The 23,420-nt window shown below is 40.1% G+C and overlaps 1 protein-coding gene across 4 annotated transcripts in view; it reads right to left on the bottom strand.

Annotated features, from left to right (window-relative positions):
* SPATS2L (spermatogenesis associated serine rich 2 like) overlaps window positions 1-23,420 on the bottom strand; it is a 226,670-nt gene that overhangs the window by 134,925 nt on the left and 68,325 nt on the right. The window contains exon 1 of one of the 4 annotated variants that reach the window (XM_014589531.2): window positions 17,349-17,467. The exons of 2 other annotated variants lie outside the window; for them this stretch is intronic. The gene's annotated coding sequence lies outside the window, so the exon portion shown is untranslated. Of the gene's footprint in view, window positions 1-17,348; window positions 17,468-23,420 lie in introns of those variants that run through there. One more of the 4 variants, XM_014589533.2, reaches the window with a different exon arrangement.

Raw genomic sequence — 23,420 nt, 5'->3', positions numbered from 1 at the left:
ACAAACTTCCCAAATGCTGAAAAGAAGTAACATACTTTCCCTTTCAATTTTTCTCCTCATTATTTGACAAATATTCATTAACCACTGACAATGCACCAGGCTCAGCAATGGTTAGAGCTAACACTTACTGACTTCTTACTGTATATCCAGCACTGCTCTGAGGCCTGACCATATAGTACTCATTTAATTCTCCTAACAGCCAGATGAATATATACATGTGTTCTCATTATCCCTATTTTATAGAAAAAGAGATGGAAGCTCAGAGATGTTAACTACTTGCTCAAGTTATTGTGCTGAGCTGAGATTTGAATTTAGAACTCCTGACTCCATAGCTCTTGGCCCCGAAGGCACATAGAGATCAACAATGGAGGCAGATGTGTACATTTCAAAAAAAAAAAAAAAAAAAGCATTGGGAAGAATCAGACAAAGAGGTGGGAAATAAACTAGGGTTTAAATGGACCTGGTCCAGATCTGGGGTCAACATCGGGGCTGTGGTATGCCCAGTTTGAAAATCTCATCCTAGAACCGCAACACAACAGCATTACAGGCAGGCTCACCAGGTGTGGGATGTGGGAGCAGGTATGCTTTTTAAACTTTTTATAGCATCTTTCTAAGGACAGCATTTTGCACATGCATGTCCAACGAAAACATAGGCTGTTGGTTTTCAACATAACCCTGAACTGGCAAAGAGAACCCCAAGTAAACCTAGCCAACAAAGCTCTATGTTTATAGCTAACTCCAGGAAGCTGGCTCATTTGTCATGGAATAAACACTTGGGAAAGGAAACGCTTCGGAATATATCCTGGTTTTAAAAACCTCTGTCCAGCAAATTCAACAGTATTCCTGGTTCATTAAACCAGAACACTTCTAGTAAACATTTAATGATTTTCTCAAAGTAGCAGAGAAAGTCAGTTCTTCGGCTTCCTTGAAATGGCATTGGCATTGGCTGAATGAAAGCCATGTATGGAGCCAGCTGGTGGTGCAGAGGTTAAGGCGGCTGAATCCCACACAGCCAATGGCATGGTTCGAGTCTTTGACCTGGTGGCCTGAAAAATAGGCAGGGCATATGTGTGTGTGTGTGTGTGTGTGCTTAAAATCCTCAGAGAATGGAGAAGGGACTACAGAGTGGCCATCCTCCCCACCCCCACCCTGGGGAGTGATTTCTCACTTTCTCTGTCTCTCTGTCTCTGGAAAGCTCATGTGCCCTTTAGCCAAAATAAAACAGAACAAAAAAACAGAAACAACAGTGCATGATGTACTACTCCCAAACGCACTGGCATTTGATGGGGAAGAAATACAGAGAGGCTAAAGCAGGGCTTCACCTTCCAGCAGAAGAGTGCTCACAGGCAGCCAGTCCCCTCCCCTGCCTCCTCTTCTACCCAGTACTGCTCTTCCTAAGGCTTCCCCACAAATACAACCTCAACTCACTTTTTAAGGTTTCCTGGTGCCAAGTCAGGGCTCCTTGTACAGTCCTCAGCTGCTGCTTTCTCGACAGACAGATAAGCTCTGTTCCCTGACTGGCTTTATCAACTTGCTTTTACTGTGACCAGTAAGTCATCTAGGTAGTGACGCAGGTGGAACCGGGAGAGTGGCAGGATCCTGGGTGTGGCTGAGCAATCAGTAGTGGGCTGGAAGTCTTGGCCACCTGAGGCTTAGAGGCACTCACCTTCTGAGCCACTGCTTGTTCCCTTTTTGTAACAGTGCCCAGTGCTTTTGCCTTGGGGCTCCTGTTAGTGAATGCCCAGCTCTTCGGTCTTATCCTGAAGAAGGTATAGCTGTAAGGCTGAACTTGCAACCTTTATACTAATTGTCCCAGAGGCTGAGAGACAGTACAAGCTGGGAGTGTAGTCATCATTTCAAATGTCAGTTTCTGGGTATAACTTCAGGCTGACACTAGTGCAGGCATATCAATTGATTAACAAACATTCCGGGTATTGCACCCTGAAGCATGTCCCCATTCTAGAACCTGTTCCTGGTTCTAGATCTAATCAGAAGCATCTGTGAACTAATTTAGCACTAAACAAAAATCTAACAGTCATGTCCAGGCATATACATTTGATTAGGGGTCATGCTCTTACCCAAAAGAATGAAGTTCTCACTGTGAACTTTGATTCTGGCTTTACTAAAGTCAGAAAGTGTAAGGAGCATGGGGTGAGAGTAACCATTTAGGGACAGACAGGAGAGAGGTTTCTTACCTATCAGGTTTGATTTACCTACAGATGAGTTAATCCTACATGTATTACCTCTGTTTGCTGGTTTGATTGTTTAAGAAAACTAATGCAGGGACCAGCAGATGGCATAATGGTTACATCGCCGTATTCCCATGTAGTCAACCATGGTTCAAGTCTTAGACCTGGTGGCTTAAAACTCACACTAAGTGCGCGTGCGTGAGAGAGTGTGCCCAAAATCATGAGAGGAGAATGCAGGAGAAGGGATTGCAGTGTGGACATCTCCCAGGGGGAGGAGGGGGTGTGATTTCTTGCTTTCTGTCTTTCTTTGTCTCTCTGGCAAGCACATGCACCCTATAGCAAAAATCTCTTTTAAAAAGGAAAGAAAACTAATGCATATGTTGTACATATTCTTAGATTCTATTTCTGGCTATGACCAGACCTCACTTGGTCCCAGCCATTTAAGCCCATCTAGCAGACCACACACAGGCAGCCACACTAGAAAGCTGCCATCACCGGCCCTGTGCCAGAGGCGTCTGTGTTAAGTTGCCTCAGCCACCATCCACAGTATCTCTGGCCCTAAAATAATCACTAAGAGGAAACACTGTCTATTTTCTGCTAAACAGATTTTTCTTTATGCTCTTTTGATAGAAAGTAAGTAATGACAAGTTACCAAGATTGAATCCCAGCTCTGCCTCTTACTATTTTGGGATTTGAGCAAGTTACTTGATCTATTTATGCCTCCATTTCCTTATCAGTAAAATGGGGATTATAATAGTACCTCCCTTCCTTGTTCCAGTGTGGTAATGAGGATGAAATGAGTCCATGTTTGTCAAGTGATTACAACAGTGCCTGGCATACAGCAAGTACTATAAAAGTGCTCTAAAGGAATAGAAATAGATTTCTCCATAGCTTATCTATCTGGGAGTTTTCCCACTGTCCTCATTTTATTTTTTCTTTTGATAGATTTTTGCTATAGGGTATGTGTACTTGCCAGAGAGACAGAAAGTGAGAAATCACACCACCCCCCGCCCCACCCCCCGGGGAATGGCCACATCACAATCCCTTCTTCTCCATTCTCCTCCCAGGATTTTGGGCACACATGCCCATGCACCTTGCATGAGGTTCAAGCCACCAAGTCCAGGACTCAGGTGCGATTGACCACGTGGGAGTCCAGCACCACTACACCACCTGCTGGTCCCTCCACTGTCCTCATTTCACAAGTGAGAATCTCAGTTTAAAGGACATGGTCATGCATTTGAGCCAGTGATAGAGCTGATCCTTGAAATCAGCTCCTGACCACAAGTTGCCCACAGGTGGCTATATCTCCTCTCCTGCCACTGAGACTACCACCAATGCAAGGGCTTGGGCAGCTCCAGAGAGGGCTGCAGTACTGATAAGGGGGACATGGACCCTTAGGGCTCTGTGCCCATAGGGACATTTGTCTTCCGTCCTCTTAAACTTCAGAACTAGCAGAAGCAAATGCATCACTGCAGTACCTCTTCCTTGTAGACTAGATCAGAAACCAAGGCCGGGTCCTGGTTTCTGCCTTGTGGTTGGCTACCAGGTGTGATTAGGGCTTCAGTGACCAAATTAGTAGCTAAGGTACTTGTCTATAGAGGACAATTAACAGTTTTAACACAGAAAAGAGCAAAGTTCAAAAAAAGCCTTAGAAGTAATTAGCGAACAATCTAAAAATTACCAAACCTCCTTCCTCATATTCCGATTTCAGGTAATTGTACCAAGATGGATAAAAGAGAGAAATAATATGACTTTAATGCCTTTGAGTTTAGTCTAGTGCAATCACAGATAATAAAATCTCCATTTCAATAACTTTATATGTTCAAAATTCTAGAGGACATTATTTGCTACCTGAGTGAATTTTCCCCCCAATTTCTGATTGTAACAAAAAAAAATCTGTCACCTTAAATATGCTACAGTGGGAAAATTAACAAATATTTATAAAATGCTTCAAACATATGAGACATTAATAGATTTAATAAATTACAGAAAGAATTCCTTCTTTTTAAATAGTCTGCTTCTGGTAAATTCAGCTTTGCCATTCTCTTTTCCAAAGTACCATGTAAAAAAATGCTTTTGACAAGCGAAGTGTTCAATAAAGACATGTGGAAAAAGAGGAATAAATGTCTCTCATTTTATTCTTCCTTTCCTGGTTGCAGTGAGCTTTTAATAATTTATTCCCTATTTTTTCACACCTAGTACTAAGTTATCACTTTAAATGCCACCATTAAAGCCAGCACTGAATACTGTTCTAGCGACATTACTTTACATGCCCTCCAATCCACTCTGTATCCCTCTGCTCACCATATTCCTGACCTTGTGATGTCTTTTCGTCATTATCAGGGTCAAGATCTAATCATGTGCACCAAAGTCCTCCATATCTTTTTTACTGAATGCCATGAGTCCTATCTCTTTAACCACATAAGTACCCCAACATCCTCTACATCTGGAGCTTGGTATTCAGGATAACAAAGTCGCTAGACAAGCCGGTCTAGCTATTCATCAAAGCCTACACTTCTGTCCAAAAAGGAAAGATTGAAACTTCCTTTTCTATAGAGTATGAAAAAACAAAATATAATTAATTTAACAGAATGCTAAACACATTTAACCAGTAACCTCACCATTACAGATATGGATTTTTATTGTGGTTGGCACTCATACGCACTTTATGGGCCCTCTGTAAACCTTCCCATGGCCTGCCTTGTCTACCCCTTCAGTTTATAGCATTAAAGTCCCGAGAGCAGACACCACATCCTCTCTACTTTGCACTGAGCTCTGCCTGCCCTATGACTGAACTCACACTGGGGGACATTTAAAAAGTACCAGATGCTTATGATGGTTGTTTATAGGGCTTAGCAATATGTGGTTTAATCTCATAAATCATTTGTTGAAAGACTGAATGAATCAGAACTGGTTTTTGTATAGTAGCTCAAGTATTACACAGGCCTCTCAACTAAATATAATACTATATATTATTTCCCTTTGGAAGACTTTGCTAGTCATCCAATCTACCTTAAAGCAATTTTGAGGTATAAATGTATTAGGTTTTGATCACCTGTTTGATGAAATAAATCCATCTCTCATAGCCCCGGACTGCATTTATACCCACTCTCCACAGGTTGATAGAGACAAGTTATCTGGGTTGTCCGTTTTTTGTTTTTTTTTTTTTTTTTGTTTACTAATTCTAACAATTTCACTATCCGGTTATGGAACATATCCTTGAGTGTGCTTCCTGGGGCTGGATGCTGCATGTGGAGGGCGTCTGTGTGTCCGTCTGAGAAGTGAGTGTCAATGCCTATTTTCCAGGGGACAGGGTGCATTAGTTATAGGGCATGGGTGTGTCAGCACCAAGAGAAATAAGAAGGTAACAGAATATTAAACAAATCACATGCACAAAAAGGTTTCTGGCAGGGTAAGATGGCTTTGGCGTAGGTGAGCTTAATGAGAGAGTTTTAGAGAGGAAGAGCTCTTTTGCACCTCCAGAGTACCTCCTTGGCCTTTGGGGACAGCTCCACTAATGAGAGGAATGGCATATCACGTGAGAGGAAGAGCGAAAGTGAAACCTCTCTGGCAGAAACAAACGAGTCATGTGTGAAACCAGAAAGAAAACCTACCTGCTCACTGCACAGAAGTTCATTGATAAATATTTATTGAGAGTCCATTATGTACCCCTGCTAAATTTAATGTGTTTGGTTAATGTAGTATAATTTTTTTTAAAGGTTTTTGCCATGGGGGGTGTGCACTTGCTGGAGAGAGACAGAAAGAGGGAAAGTGAGAAAGCCCTGGGGGATAGCCACACTGCAATCCCTTTTCCTCCACCCTCCTGAGATTTGGGGCACACATGCACATGTGCCTGATGTGAGTTTCAAGCCACTGGGTCTGGGACTTGAAGTATGGTTGACCATGTGGGAGTCCAGTGCCTTGACCACTATAATACCTGCTGGCCCTAATGAAACGTAATTTTAAGATTAAAGCAGAAAGATAGATGATGTCAGAAGCAGTACATGAAAAGGTGTTATATGGTGTGGTTTATACAGCAGGAAGTACCACCCTGGTTATGTTTTTCTTTTAGCAAATGCGAGAGCTCCTTTTCATCCTGATCTGAATCCAATTATCCCACCCATCCCACTGTCATGTCTGGTTCTGAATCTGATAATTTTCTCCATTACTGTTTTCTTTTTTTTGAAGAATTACTTGATGTGCGGGGCGGAGGTGGGAGAGGGTAAGGGGGAAGAAAGGAAAGTGAGAAAGCAAGCTGCCAGGTTTGGGACTTAAACTGGGGTTGGCCATGTGGGAATTCAGCACCTTAACCACCATACCACCTGCAAGCCCTCTCCATTATTCCTGAAATGCTGATTTTTTTTGTTATTTTAATTTGATACAACTTGATTTTTTGTCCTTTCAGTTTTGCAAAAACATATGTTTTCATTGAATATTAAACAGCTCCAAAACAAAAAAGCTACATAGCTGAGGAGTCAGCAGGTGGTTAAGGTACTCAATTCCACAGAGCTCCAAACCCAGCAGCCTGAATATCACAGCAGGCGCATATTCACGTATGCCCAAAATTCCAGGAGGAGAATGGAGAAGAAAGAACTGCAGCGTGGCCATCCCTCTTGAGGGATGACTAATTTCACACTTTCCCTCCCTCTCTCTCTCTCTGGTGAGTGCATGCTCCCTATGGGAAAAAGAAAAAAAAACAAAACTTGTTTTTAAATTTAAAAAATAAAAAAAGCTTGAGACCAGCAGAAAGCATAATGATTTCATCACTGGACTCCCATGTAGTCAACTGGAGTTCTAGTCCTGGACCTGGTGGCTTAAAACTCATGCCAGGGCATGTATGTGTGTGTGCCCAAAATCCCGAGAGGAGACTGGAGGAGAAGGAATTGTAGAGTGGCCATCTCCCAGGGGGTGATTTTTCACTTTCTGTCTCTCTGGTGAGCACACGCACCCTAGAGCAAAAATCTGTCTTAAAAAAAATAATAAAAGCTATATAGCTTAGTTTCACTTAGCTTTAGGAAAGCAAATCATAAATTATTCTTAAGGATTCATTTGGTTTTATCAGGTCTTATATCCTGGAAAATGACTGACAGCTAATATTCAATAATTTAACCCAATTCAGTCTTGAAAAGAAATAACCAGACACTGAAAAGATACTCTTGCTTATTTTACTAAATGCTTCCTTTAAAAACCTAAATAAGTATTAGAGATGGAAAAGTCTCTGAAAAGTAATCTATATTTGTATCTATTTCTGAATGACACCAATCAGACTTATTGTGGTTTCATTATTCATCTCAAACTTTCAAACGATACCTGACTGGGAAGAAGGAGACCACTAAAGGTGCCTCAGGGGGAACGTAGGACAGAGACTGGGAAAAGACTACAAAGGTGACATAATGGCCACAGTGTGAGTTGGTGTTTGAAGGATCCTGAAACCACGCTGCTTCGTGGGTAAATAAATTTAGATATGACAAAGCACGTTCCTTCTTCAAACCTCCGAATAATCAGCCTCTTACTTTACAAAGACTTCTCATGTCTGACTCTGTCATGTCCTTAGTGATAGCTGTCATTTTTTAAAAAAAGAATTGTTTATTTCATTTTATTTATTTATTTATTATTATTTAATTTGACCAGAAAAAGAGAGAAATGGAAAGTGAGAAAGTAAGTCACCAAGTCTGGGACTTGAACTACAGTCGGCCCCGTGGGAGTCCAGTGCCTTAACCACCACACCACCTGCCGACCCACCATGGTTGTCATTTATTTACTGCATTTATTCATTTATTCAGTCAGTATTCAGTTAGCAAACACTAAGCACCTGTTCTGTGCCAGGCACTGTCCAGTGAGCAAACCAAACTAAAGTCCCTTGGGCACCACACTGATAATTATGTCTGTGTTTCAGTGAATCCTCCTGATGCTCCTATAAGGTAGGGATTGTTATCTCCATTTAACAGATGAGGAATCTTAGGCTTACATGTAAAGGTTAAAGTCCTAGAGTCAGTCAACCCTCTCAAACACTTCAAGCTCATGCTCGTTTCATTAATCTGGTGTCTCTGTTTAAGCACAATATAAATAAAGAAAGAGTTAAAAATTATCTAGAGGGTTCATTCCAATTGAGACATCTTTGCAGCCATAAGAATTAGAATCATAAATATAAAGCCGGCTTGGTGAAAGGGGCCGGAGAGTAGTCCCCGAGTCTGATTGGAACTTTGGTGTTTGGAGGTGGTGATGCACAGTGGGTGGCGATTGGTTCATGGTAATTAGATCACAGAGGCGACGCTTTCCTGAATAGATTAATGATGTCCTTGTGAGACCTAGTGAGTTCTATCTCTAAGGGCTTAGATCTCATGAAAGCTGGTTGCTATTAAAGACAGAGAGCTACCTACACCTCATTCTCTCTCTGTGCGCACCCACCATCCTCTGCGCTTCCATGAGCCATGCTGCGGGCCTAAGCCCATCCATGCCTTTGGACTTTCCAGTCACCAGAATCGTAAGTTTTGCAAACAAAACCTCTATTTCTTCATAAATCACCCAGTCTTAGATATTCCTGTTAGCAACACCAGAAAGGATTAACAGCGCCTGGGAAAGTTCTGGATTTACATCCAGAAACCTCCCTCAGTATGACCTCCCAGGCATGCCCATGTCCATGATCCAGGGCTGGCTGAAGCTCGGGGTGGGCTGTACCCAGACCCTGTTGGGGGTACTTTCTATCTGTCTCCCTCTGTTTCTCTCACTCAGGGAAGAAAAAAATAACTTTATATATAAAAAAAAAAGCTAGTTTTGCAAAAAAGTCAAAGGCGGGGAGGAGGGGGGGTACCAGAAATGGCAGAGCAGCAATGCAAATAGATTCACATGGGAAGTTGACTGGCTCCCATCTTGGGGATGTGAGCTGATCACATGCATGCGTGCCCTTGATCTAGGATGGTTAAAGCTGGGGGTAGAATGCAATGTGAAGACCTTGTTGAGGGTCTCTCTCTCTCTCTCTTTCTCTATCATGGAAAAAAAAACTTAAAAAAAAAGAAAAGGCAAAAGAGGGGGCAGCAGTGGCATGGTGGTTAAAGTACTGGACTCCCACATGACCAACTTGGTGGTTTGAGCCCTGGACCCAGTAGCATGAAAATCGTGTTAGGTGTATGTGAACACATGCCCCAAATCCTGAGAGGAGAATGGAGGAAAAGGGACTGCGGCGTGAGGATGATTTCTAACTTTCCCTCTCACTGTCTCTCTCTGGCAAGCACACATGCCCTGTAGCAAAAACCTTTAAAAAAGGCAAAAGGGGAAGGAAAATGATCAACAGTAAAAAGTAGTGTTCTGTTTTAAATGTTGCTTCCACTTCTCAGTGAAGACAAACTACTGTGGAATACCCTTTTCTATGTGATTTTTCCATGATCTTCCTCATCTTTTCCTTAATTTGCTATCTCCTAGAGTCCCCTGCCCCTTCTTCCCGTTACATCTGGTGTCTTTAATGGGCAGAAGCTCTCTGGAGAGGTAGTAGTCTCGCATTGCAGCATCTGCTGGAGCAGAGGCTGGATGAGCACTCGGTGGGAATGACGACTCCCTTATAGTTCAGGAAGGTGGGAGAGCTCTGAGTGCCTTTAACTCCAGAATTCCAGGAGAAGAAATGATGTCATTTTTCTAGTTTCTTCTGTCTTTATCCTAAGTTTCACATGAGGCATTCAGAGTGGTCTTACTCTGTCTTGGTCACATATTGTCCGAAAGCTTGAAGTGAAAACCAAAACGAAGTCAAGTCCAGCTTACATATGTGAGCCATACTCTTAGAAACCAATACTTCCTTTGGGGCTTTTTGTACCTGGGAGTCTGAGATGATCACGGCAACAGTTTGCCTACCAAGAGGGCTGGAAATGCCTCAAAACATATGGCTTTGTTAGAAAATAACTTGTGGCTTATCATTTGAAGCAGAATCTGAAGGAAACTGTCACCAGAGGGCACAACTATCTTCTAAAAAACAATTTTTTTTTTTTTGGAGAGGTTTTTTGCTATAGGGCATGTGTGCTCACCAGACAGACAGAGAGAGACTGGGAGACAGAAAGTAAGAAATCACCCCCCAGGGGGGATGGCCATGCCACAATCCCTTCTCCTCCATTGTCCTCTCGGGATCTTGGGCAAGCACGCACACACGCCCAGCATGAGTTTTAAGCCACTGGGTCTGGGACTTGAACCACGGTCAACTACATGGGAGCCCAGCGACATAGCTATTACACTAACTGCTGGTCCCCTTTCTAACAAATTTTCATGTATGATTTGGTTTGTACCTCAGTCTAGTTTCCACAAGAAGGATCTACTGGTCTCAACTTACACACAGTCCTGTTGATGTAGCTTCAACACTCAACTCAACATCCATCCTGCGCTACTTCTTTCACAGAGAGAAGTTTAGTAATTAGCTACTGTTATGAAATTCTGGGGCTACAAAGGGCCACGAGGTCCCCCCTTTTTCTTGAACTGTAAGTGTATTCCTTGCCAACATTCTCAATAAGGGGTCATTCCCAGGCTCTGCTCAAAAAAAATTTTAAGACAGAGACTCAATGACATCTAAGAGAATTTCTACTGCATGAGAATAATAGTATGCAAGTTCTCAGTTAAAAGGGAGTCATCTCTTTTCCTGTAACTTTCCATGCAACACTCTAGTTAGGCTTTCAGACACTTTTAAAACTGGACACTTCCATGCTGTTTTGATTATCATAGCTTTATAATATATTTTGGGACCAGGAAGTGGTTGCCTCCTACTCCACTCCTCTTGCACAGAATTGTTTTGGCAACATGGGGGTCTTATGATTCCAGAGAAATTCTATGATTGTCTTTTCTAAATCTGTGAAGAATGTCTCTGGTATTTTGACTGGGGTTGTGTTAAATATGTAGATTAATTTGGGCAGAATTGCCATTTTGATTATATTAATTCTTTCAATCCAGGAACATAGATGTTCTTCTACTTTTTTGGTGTAGTTTTCAATTTCATTTTTTAGGTTTTCATAGTTTTCCTTGTAGAGGTCTTTGACTTCTTTGGTTAGATTTATTCCTAGGTATCTTATACTTTTTGTGGCTATGGTAAATGGGATTACTTTCTTCAGTTCTACCTCAATCTGCTGGTTGTTAGTATATAGAAATGCTATAGAATAGAGACCCCAAAATAAATCCACAAACATACAACCAATAGATTTTTGACAAAAGGTACCAGTCAATCCAGTGAGAAAAAGAAAACATCTTTAGCAAATGGTGCCGGAAAAACTGAGTACCCACCTGCAGAAAGATGAACCTGGACCCTTAGCTCTCACTATTAACAAAAATCAATTCAAAGTGGATGAAAGATCTCAAACTATAAAACTACTGGTGGAAAACACTGGGGAAACTCTGGGAGACATTTGGGTAGAAAGATTTCTTAAATAAGACTCCCAAAACACAGGTAATAATCCTCAAAATAGACAAGTGGGATTACATCAGATTAAGAAGCTTCTGCACAGCAAAAGACACAGTAATTAGTGTGAATTGACAGCCCTCAGAATGAAAGAATATTTTGGTAAACTATGCCTCAGATAAGGGACTGATAACCAGAATACAGAGGGAACTCAAGCAGCTTACCTGAAAAAAAAAAAGAAAAGAAATAATCGACCCAATTAAAAGATGGCAAAATGAACTGAGCAAAGAAGGAAGATGTATAAACAGTCTAAAAACATATGAAAAAAATGCTCAACATCCCTCATTATAAGGGAGATGCAGATCAAAACCACAATGAGATACCACCTGACCTCAGTCAGAATGGTGAAGATTAAAACAAATAAACAAACAAACAATGATAAGTGCTGTGAGGTTGTGGTGAAAGAGGAATTCTTCTACACTGTGGGAATGTAAATTGGTCCAGCTACTAGAACAATATGGAGGTTCCTCAAAGATGTACAAATAGAACTACCATATGATCCAGCAATTCCACTCCTGGTTATCTACCCAAGGATAGGAGAATGTTCAACTGGAAAAGTACTTGCATATCTATGTTTATTGTGACACCATTAACAGTTGTTGAGACATGGAACCAACCCAAATGTCCACAAACACATGACTAGATTGCAAAAGTGTGGCACATATACTCTATAGAATACTATTCAGCCATAAAAAAAAAAAATCATGATCCTGGCATTTGATAGAAAGTGGACAAATATAGAAGATTTACTGCTGAGTGAAGCAAGCCAGGCTATGAAAGAGAGATATTGTATATCTCCACTTAACATAGACCAACTCTCCACACTCTACAGCAGAAACTGAAAGACTAGAGGATACATGAAAAATGGTTAGGGATACTGAAGACAGTGTGGGAAGAGGGTGGGAGAAGGGGGAGGGTATAGAGGAAAGAAATTAAGGAGAAAAACAGAGGCAAGACATTTATGGGAGGGACACTGAAATGGATTATTATCTGTTGATGATAATGTGTATAGTATCCTAAACTGGATTGGAAAGAAGTGTATTCATGTTGGGTAAATTCACTTTACAATCTAAGTGATATATACTAATTGAATGTATAAAATGAATTTTGAAAAATTGGACACTTCTGAAACTCTCAGATTTATTCAAAATAAGCTCTCTGTTTTGTTACAGAATAGTACAGTTCATAGAATCAAAGGATGTTAGAGATGGAAAGCACTTTATAAATCTATAAGTAATTATTTTGTGGATAAAACAGTTTGTTTTGTCAGATCATTGGAACTTATTTTCATTTCTCATCCTGATACATATGTAGATGTGTATGTAAACGATATGTACACACACACACACAAACACACATACACACATATTTTGAGGTTTTTGCAATAGGGTGTATGCACTTATCAGAGAGAGACAGAGAGAGAAAAAGTGAGAAATCACTCCCCAGAGAGGATGGCCATACCATAATATCTTCTCCTCCATTCTCCTCTCAGGTTTTGGACACAAAAAATGTACACACATGCACCTGGTGTGATTTCTCAAGCTGCTGGGTCTGGGATTCAAACCTTGGTCAGACATGTGGAAGTCAAGATCCTTAACCACCATGCCACCTGCTTGCCTTTGAATTTATTTTTAATGCACTCTATGAGTGCATTTTCTTGATAATAACATTACAGTGTACATTGGTCATAATAAGCCTATAATCAATTAAAACCCCCAAAACTTCCGATTTATCATTGAATCCTATTTCCCCCAAGCTATACTTTGCAGCCGATTTTTTTTAAGCAGGGGTGGGATTTAAGTGCATGAATTTAATTCATTTTGCCTTATTAATCAGGCCGATTTTTCAAGTCTATTAGGATTCTTTTGAGTACCAAATCTATAACTTTGCACTTTAGCTGTCTGTTTCACTTTGCTCATGTGCAAACTAAAAGATATTTATGTTACTTATGCCATTAAGTATGTAGTCTGGACCTAAATCTTGGCTCTGACCCTTAAGAACTGTGACCCTAAGGAAATTACTTAAACTTACTGTGCAGCAGTTTACTCATGTGTAAAATGAGGATAAAAGAAAATCAACTGCATAGGATTAATGTGAGGATTACATAAAACATAGGTGGCCCTTGAATAATGCTGAGGGTACAGGCGACAGCCCCCCATGCATTCAAAAATCCACTTACAACTTTTTTTAAAAAAAAATTATGTATTTAATTCTATTATTTTTCTTCAATTTGCCCAGAGTGAGAGAGTGTGTGTGTGTGAGAGAGAGAGAGGGAGAGTGAGAAAGCAAGCAACCAGGTCCAGGACTCGAATCATGGTTAGCCATGTGGGAGTCCACCATACTCATGTGTAAAATGAGGATAAAAGAAAATCAACTGCATAGGATTAATGTGAGGATTACATAAAACATAGGTGGCCCTTGAATAATGCTGAGGGTACAGGCGACAGCCCCCCATGCATTCAAAAATCCACTTACAACTTTTTTTTAAAAAAAATTATGTATTTAATTCTATTATTTTTCTTCAATTTGCCCAGAGTGAGAGAGTGTGTGTGTGTGAGAGAGAGAGAGGGAGAGTGAGAAAGCAAGCAACCAGGTCCAGGACTCGAATCATGGTTAGCCATGTGGGAGTCCACCACCTTAACCACCATGCCATCTGCCGGCTCCCACTTACATTTGATTCCCCCCAAACTTAACTACTAATAGCCTATTATTGACTAGAAGCCTTACTGATAATACAAACAGTTGACTAAAACATATGGCTGGACTCCCATATGCTGACCACAGTTTGAGTCCTGGACCTAGTGGCTTGAAAACCATGTCAGGCACGTGTGCATGCATGTGTGCCCAAAAATCCCAGGAGGAGAATGAAGGAGAAGGGATTGTAGTGTGGCCATCCCCCTCAGGGGATGATTTCTTACTTCCCCTCTCACTGTTTTTCTGTTTTTCTCCAGTGAGTACACATGCCTTATGGCAAAAATCTTAAAAACAAAGCAAAAAAACCCCATATTTTTGTTATATGTTTTATATACTATATCCTTAGAGTAAAAGAAGTTAGAGAAAATGAAATGTTATTAAGAAAATCATTAAGAAAAAGAAAGTACATTCACAGTATTTTTTTAAAAATCTATGTATGAGTAGACTCGCAGAGTTCAAACCTGTACTGTTCAATTAGTAAATACAGAATAATAAAACAGCATTTGACACATAAGGGTTCAAATGTCAGTTATTTTTACTGTTTCATCAAATGTATCATCATCTGCAACAATGACAAACAGAAACTGAGAAAATAGAAGTAGCTATCCATGTAGACTGCCCTCTGCAAACACATTGACCCTATTCAGTAACACTCTTCAGGTTTTGTTATGCAAACCTAATTATTATTCCATTTAACTGCTTTGTTACTCAGTTTGTATTTCTCCATTAAATCCGCAATGAAACCCTAAGATATTGTGAAAACTGCCTTGACAAAATTTATGTTCATTGTATCTATCACATTTTCTTCATTTTGCATTCTAGTTATTCTTTTTATTTATTTATTTTATTTTGAGAGAGATTTTGCTACAGGGCATGTGCACTCGCCAGAGACAAAAAGCAAGAAATCACCACCCTGGGGGTGGGGGGTGGCCATGCTGCAATCCCTTCTCCTCCATTCTTTTCTCAGGATTTGGGGGGCACCCATGGACATGTGCTCAGAGTGAATTTTAAGCTGCTGAGTTTGGGACTTGAACCGTCAACCACGTGGGAGTCCAGCAAAGTATCCATTATGCCATCTGCTGGTCCCAACATTCTAGTTATTCTACAGAACAGAAAAATCACTTAGTCCTGCTTGACTTCTTTGTGCCTTATAAGTATCACTTCCTTTTCTGAGTGCTCTTTGTTTTCAGAATAAATTCTGAACATTTTCTGGGATTTTATGTTTCTCTTTTCGTCAATCTCCAGGCTTTCGGAGCTTTCTCCAATCTCAGAAATTCCCTTATGATGGCTCTCTGGAGGACAGTCACTGGTGTGAAAGATCTGTGGCCAACCTGGGCCAAGAGACCCTAACCCATGATGAAGGGCTAAGGATCCATTAGGTCGTCGGGACAGTCATGACATGTTTTTGTGTGCAAGAACGCGTCATGATTTTCCAATAGCATTAGGACGCTTGTGGCTTCAATTCCTTCTTACTCACATTTTTCACCCTTATGGGTGGGAAGTAAGTATCCTTGATTAAAAGGCAACAATAGCAAGCGCTGAATAGACCTTTGTTTTTCTCATCCGACGCCTCCTCGCTTTCATTCACCCCACAAAAGTAAAACAAGTTTTTAAAATAAAAACTATGGCAAAAGTTGTATTCCAGTCTTGAAAGAAATGATAAATATGTCATTATCAAAAATGGGCACAACTCACTGGCCATCACAAGCATTCCAGTGTTCTCTCTCTGGCTTATTTTGTTACCTTCATTTTCTGTAGGATTTTTTTTCCTTGCCAGCTTTTTAAGTCTCTTTTGTTGTTTTTAGAATGTCTTACATTCTTCAGCTCAGCCTGGACTCTAGGCTTCCTGACACTGTTCCAAGGGCATTCTCCTCTACCTCTTTGGTGTTTGTTCTTGGTTATTTGTCTCACTCGCATTCTTCTTTTAATTGATCTTTCATATTTTGAGTTAAATCAAGTGTGCCCTTTTCAGCCACAGCTATCTCTCTTCCTCACTTTTTCTCTTCTTCATTTTTTAGAACAATCAAACTCCTTTTTTATAAAATTTTTTTTTAAATTTTTAATTCTTTAGATTTTTGCCATAGGGTGTGCATGTTCACTAGAGACAGAGATGGTAAATGAGAAATCACCACCTCAGAGGGGATGGCCATAATGCAATCCCTTTTCTGTTCTCCTCTAGGGGATTCTGGGCACACATGCACACACGCCTGTCATGTTTTTCAAGCTGCTGGGTCCAGGACTCAAACGGTGCTGTCAGCCATGTGGGATCCAGCGCCTTAACCACCATGCCATCTGCTGGCACTTAAACCTCTAATCTAATCATTCAAAGAATCGTAGAATGTTAGACTTGTAGTATATACACACAAAAATGCATGCACAATCTTGGATAATTTGGGAAAATATTCATGATTATATTATCAGAATTTCATTACTGTTTATGATTTATCCATTACACACACAGACACATAGAAGAGGGCTTCAAAACTTTCATAGAAAACATGTATTATGAAAAAATTATGCTTAGATTTCACAATTTTTTGCACCAAAACAGTTTTTGTACTTTAATTCCACCTTTCCACAATTTTTTTTTAAAATTTAATCTTTGCCAAAGGATGCTTGTACTCGCCATAGAAAGATGGAGAGAGGAAAAGTGAAAGCACCCTCCTTTCAGGATACTGGGCAGGCATGCACACATGTCTGGTGTGTATTTCAGGCCACTAGGTCCAAGACTTGAATTGTAGGATTTGGCCATTTGGGTTCCAGCTACCTCAACCGCCACACCACCATCTAGCCCTCCACGACCTTTCTAAAGTCTCTTCATATATATAATTAATTGAGTATCAGCTATGGACCAGGTACTGTTGTATTCACTGGGTACATGAAAGATACAGGCCTGCCCTCTTGAAGTGTAAGTTGTCACAGTAAACAACGGATTTGTGAAGGGAGGTCTGAAGAATTTGGGGAGTACATAGGAAGGACGCTAACACAAATTTAGGGGTTGAGTGTCTCCTTTCTTTCAGAGGCTCTAGAATCATACTTACTTCTTCAAAGTATTTGGAATTTCCCTCCTAATCACTGTGGTACATGTCTGGCCATATTCATCACCTGCTTCACAGTTATCACAAAAGTTAAAATGTGTTGACAATCTTCCAAGTACCTGGCACACAGCAGACATTCAAAACGTATTTGTTAAGTAAATGATAAAGTTCCCTTCTACTTCTGTTTCACCAACCAATCTCTCCTTGGTTAAAATTAAATCCAAAATAGCAGTTTCCTTCGTTTCCTTTACTTTCCTAGAGATGAAAATGTCAGAGAGGCAAATTGGTATCTGAAACCCTGTTTTCATTTAAACATGAATAAGACTTCTAGCAGGTGCCCAAACAGCTTAAGTCTCTCATCACTCTTACTTATTGCCCCCTGTTCATTTTTGTGTGCTTTTATCAGAAGTAAATTATCCCAATGCTTGATATGGCCAGGCAGTCTAACTTCATTTATTCACTCAAACTATTTATTGAGTATCTACTATGTGTGAGGAACTGTTCTGGCCCCTGCTTTTTTTTTTTTTTTTTTTTTCTTCTTACTTTGAACTTTATCAAATGTGTGTCTTTTCTTGGGTTTTTGAATTCTTACCCTGCTGCCTCCCCTAGAAGGTCTGGATTCCAGCTCCATGGGAATAGCTCACTGCATTATTCCAGTAAAAAAGCTCTTTTTCTTTGTTTCTACTCTGTTACAAATTCTATCATTTATCAACTCTTTTTTTTTTTTTTTTTTAGGGCAGATTAGTTAAAACTGGGTTTCTCAATCTTTTGATAATGAAGTTGTTTCTTTTCTTTTCTTTTTTTTAATTGCTAGAGGACAAGTGAGCTTGCCAGAGAAAGAAAGAAAGAAAGAAAAAAGTAAGAAAGCATCCCCCAATGGGGCATGGCCATGCCACAATCCCTTTTTCTCTGTTTCTCCATCTGGTCAAGATTTGGGGCACACACACATGTACCTGGCATGTTTTTCAAGCTGACAGGGTCAGGACTAGAACTGCGTTTGGCCATGAAGGATCTGGATTCCAGTGCACAGACCCTTAGCCACTGCACTGTAGGGCCAGACCTTTCTTATTTTCTTATAATGCTGCTTTAAACAGCTTATTGAGAATAGTAATTTAAAAGAGTTATGAGACAAAGGACTACCTTGTTTATGAACTACATCCCTTACTACCATCCTTTACCACCCATTTTAAAAGAATATAGACAAAAGCATAATTATTCAGTTAATCATCAACATGAGCAGTAACTTTTAGGATTTAAACTTTAATTTGCATATCCCTATACCCCATTTTAATTTATATATTTGTGTACCTCATAGCATAAAAATCGGAATTCACTTTTAAGACTAGGATATGTAAATATGGGCATTGCTTTAAGATTTTAATCTACCCTTTTCAAAGTAATTTAAATAGTCTATAATTAAATGTAAAAGATGTACCCAAAACAAATCACCACAATTTATTTTCAATATGAAATAAAAACATACTCTTACTTTCTTGAAGGAGTGTAGATGTTCATCAAGGTTTCTGTATCAAGTATCTGAGTCATCAAATCATTTTTATTGGCTACGATTTGTGCTCAGAATAACTTCTCGACAGTGAAACAACAAATCCATTTGTCTTTGCCATTTTCCTGGTGTGTTGCTAACAGACTGTGTTCTGTCCACACGAGGTCATGGCCATCTGACCTGGAAGTGGGCTTTGTTGAGTCAGCAGGTCAGAGACCATCATGAATTGCTAAATAAGCAAGGAGCCAGGGAAGTAATGGAGAGAGAAGGAAAGCAAAACAAATCAAAGCAACTTAATGCTAATTAGCCCACAAGCTAGGCTAAACACAGTTTTTATCTAAAGATAAATTCTATACTAGGGCAAGAAAATGTTCAATTAAATACAGACTCGAGTTCATTTATTTTTGTATATTGTGACTTACTTAGAATACAAATATTTTTATCCTGTCAGGTACATTTTTTTCAATAGTATTAACAATAGTGTTAAGTAATTTTTGAAAACTATTCAACCTATTTTCAAGCCTTGAATTAGTCACTGTTACCAGAAAACGTACATCGAGTTTAAGGGAAAATTAACTGCACCTATAGGAACTCTTAGGAAATTACTATCTCAGTTTATTACATAATATATATTAATGAAATAACCAAATATATTTAATTTACAAGCAAAAGTACCTGAGGCATGGTAAGATTCTGATTCCTATGGTAATAAGCTTTAGGGACATAAAAGGCGACAAGTGCCAAGATGTTTAAGTCTCAAATAAAATATTTTCTTTCTTAAAAAAGATTTGCCAGAGGGCATGTATGTTTGCTAAAGAGAGACAGAGAGAGAGAGAGAGAGAGAGAGAGATAGTGAGAAAGCAAGAAAGCACTCCCCCACGGGGAATGGTTACACCACAATCTCTTCTCCATCCCTTTCTCCTTGGAGGGTTTTGGGCATACACAGACATGTGCCTGGCATGTTTTTCAGGCTGCTGAGTCCAGGACTCAAATCAAGTAGTCGGCCATCTGGGATCCAGTTCATGTAACCACCAAGCCACAGGCTAGCTTTCAAATACAATCGTAGTTTGACGTATTCCTATATTATGGAGTTGACCCAGCAGCAAACATCGTGAGCTATTGCAATTATTTATAATCAACTTCATGCTTTTATTGCTAGTATGCTAGTAGTTTGTTTCATTCCTTTTCTTTTATGTTTTTAAAGAATTATTTAAGCTGGGACCAGCAGTTAGCGTAATGGCTATGTCGCTGGACTCCCACGTAGTCAACCATGGTTCGAGTCCAGGACCCGGTGGCTTAAACTCACGCTGAGCACGTGTGCGTGCATGCCCAAGATCCCAAGAGGAGAATGGAGGAGAAGGGACTGCAGTGTGGCCATCCCCTCTGGGGGGTGATTTCTCACTTTCTATCTCTCTGTCTCTCTGTCTGGCGAGCGCATGCGCCCTATAGCAAAAACCTCTCCAAAAAAAAGAAAAAGAAAAAAAAAAGAATTATTTAAGCTTATTTATTAGTAGTAGTATTTTCTAGTTTGATCAGAGAGAGACACACAGAGAGAGAGGTGGAAAGTGAGAAAGCAAGCTACCAGGTCCCGATTCAAACCGAGGTCTGCCATGTGGGAGTCTAGTGCCCTTAACCACCATGCTACCTGCCAGTTCCACATTGCTTTTATTTCCATATTAAACATTCTACACAGTTAACATGTAGTCTATTATGTCCATTCCCAATTTAAGTACTGTGCATAATCAGCAATATTTGTAGATTATTTTTTCATATTTGATACTGTTGTTCTCACATAATAATTTATTTAATCAATTTCACTTGAATTCCTAGTACAACAAATGATTTCATTAACACCTTTTGGTAAAAACACATAGGTAGAAGAACAAAATGTGGACATAAGGAGAATTTATTATTTTCTCAGGATCGAAAGCTATTTTTGGATGTGTCAATCGGGGTAATAAGACGGTATCCTGTAGTAAATAAACTCATGTGGTCCAGGACAAAAACAGCAACACTAAATTAGGTACAAATCTGTTGATCGTTGATGTACGTAAGGGAAGAAAGTGAAATAATCAATCCATGTTCAAGAAATGAAGTCCATGGCAATGCTCCCAACTAACATTTGCAAGAAATGATTGTTGATTGAGGGTTCCTGAATGGCTAGTGAGATGCATTAGAATCCCAGGACATTCATGTTTGAAAAGAACTTTCTATCATCTCAAAGCAATTTCTCTTTCTATAAATCAGGAGACTGAAGCCCTAAGTGTATGAGAGAATTGTTAACAGTTGCACAATTGGGGCCAGCAGGTGGTGCAGTGGTTAAGGTGCTGGACTCACATGGCCAACCATGGTTCATGTCCTGGATTTAGTGACTTCCTCTCTCTCTGGTCAAATTAAAAATAATAATTATAAATAAAATAAATAAGTCTTTAGAAGAAAAAAGTAGCATACTTATTGACAGAAAGTACTAGGGCCAGCACTTGGACATCGGTCTTCCATTCTTCATTTATGTATTCAATAATCTTTTTTAAAAAGTTTCCCAGAAGCACATGTGCTCACCAGAAAGACACATAGAGAGAGAAGAGAGAGAACATACTCCACCAATGGGGTGTAAGTCACACCACAATCCCTTCTTTTTTTTTTTTTTTTTTTAGATTTTGCTATAGTTCAAATGTGCTTGCTGGAGAGACAGAGACAGAAAGACAGACAGAAAGACCCCCCCCCGGGGGGGGTAATCATGCACAATCTCTTCTTCTCCATTCTCCTCTTAGAATTTTGGGCAAGCACGCACACATGCCTGGCATGAGTCTTAAACTGCCAGGTTCAGGACTTGAACCACAGTCGACTATGTGGGAGTCCAGTGATGTAACCATTATGCCAACTGCTGGTTCCTCTCCTTCATTTCTTATTCTTTTCAGGACTCTAGGCCCCCATATACATGCACTCGGCATGCTTTGCAAGCCACCAGGGCCAGAATTTAATCATGGTTGGCCACATGGAATCCAGCTCCCTCAACCACTAGGCCATTGGACTGGCCTGACAAGAATCTTTGATTGAGCATCTCCTACATACATAGACTTATGCTAAGTATGAGTCAGAAGAACAGTGATATGGACTCTGACCTCGAGGAACTGTAAGTGTGGTGAAGGTGATCAGACAAATACACACTCCAACATAAGCTTTTATAGGGGAAGTACAAGGCTTTATTAGAGCATTTTAAGTTGGGAGCAGGGTGAAGGCAAATAGAGTAGAAGGACCAGGAAAAATTTCAGGTGGATATTGGATCTGAGGTGGGTACTGAATTAGCCAGATGAACAGAGTGTAGTGAAGAAGGGGAAAGAAAGAGAGAGAGAGAGAGAGAGAGAGAGAGAAAAAAGAAGGAAGGAAGGAAGGAAGGGAGACAGAGTGAAAGAGAGATGGAGAGAAAGCAAAAGACCCTAAAAATAAAGACATAAGGTTCTGGTTGACCTATTATCCATATTAAAATCTTGATGGCCTCACTATGCCATTGTAGAGTCTAATCATTTCTTAGTGAACAGAAAGAGTCCAATGTATGGACCTTGAAAACTAAAATCCAGGCTTTGGAACATGGTCTCCAGTGAGGCACTACCTAGATAGGCCCAGACAGAGACTATACTGATGTCCCAACCGAATCAGTACAGCTGCCACTCTCTATGGGCCCCGTTCTTGGCTGTAAATGGGAGTAGCATCCTCTATTGCATAGCGATGTTGTGAGGATACTTCTCCTCCCAGGAAATGAAAGTAATAATACCTACTTCATAGTGATATTGTGAAGATTAAAAGACAACATAAGTAAACCCACATAGTGTTAGCACACTGGTGGTAGGAACACAGTTCTGTTGGTTTCTTTTCCTGTGATAATACAGAAGCTATTCTCTGTGAAACCAACCTACTCAACAAAGATAGAGAAAAACCTGTGGTTTTCATTTCATTTACACCAGGCTCTACCCAGCTGACTTAACTGACTTGAAACAGGTTGATGAATATTAGATTGTGAAGATTTTCCTCAGAGAGAGATTTTCTTAGTCATTAAAAACACTAAACAAAAGAAAATCAAAATCTTTCCTTAAGATAAAAAAAAAAAAAAGAATACACTGGGTTTATTCTTAACAGCACTTATGGGCCCTCAGTGAGTGCTGGCAGCTGGCCCTTCTCTCCTCTTGACTGACGCTTTCTCTCTCCCACCTCTCTGAAGACACCAACCACCAAGCCTTCTAACCCTACTCCAGTCAGGGCAGAAGAGGGAGAAGAGAACAGAGAGAATTATGTTGGGGAAGGACCTATAAGTTTGTGGTAGGGAAGGCAAGAGAAAGAATTTATGACCTGGCAACAACTGAAATAAAATTGTCTTCCGATAGGGCAGTCAGGTTGCATTGTGGTTAAGGAACTGGATCCTACATGGCCAACTATGTGTTCGATTCCAAGTTCCGGTGGCTTGAAAAACACGCTGGATATGTATGTGTGGGCCCAAAACTCTGAGACGAGAATAGAGTACAAAGGATTGCAGTGTGGTGCAGGGGGTGCTTTCTTTCTTTTTTTTTTTTTTTTTT

The sequence above is a fragment of the Tupaia chinensis genome, unplaced genomic scaffold, assembly GCF_000334495.1.
Source record: "Tupaia chinensis unplaced genomic scaffold, TupChi_1.0 Scaffold000361_2, whole genome shotgun sequence".
NCBI classification, from domain to species: Eukaryota; Metazoa; Chordata; class Mammalia; order Scandentia; family Tupaiidae; genus Tupaia; species Tupaia belangeri.
This window is presented reverse-complemented; position numbering and strand designations above follow the sequence as displayed.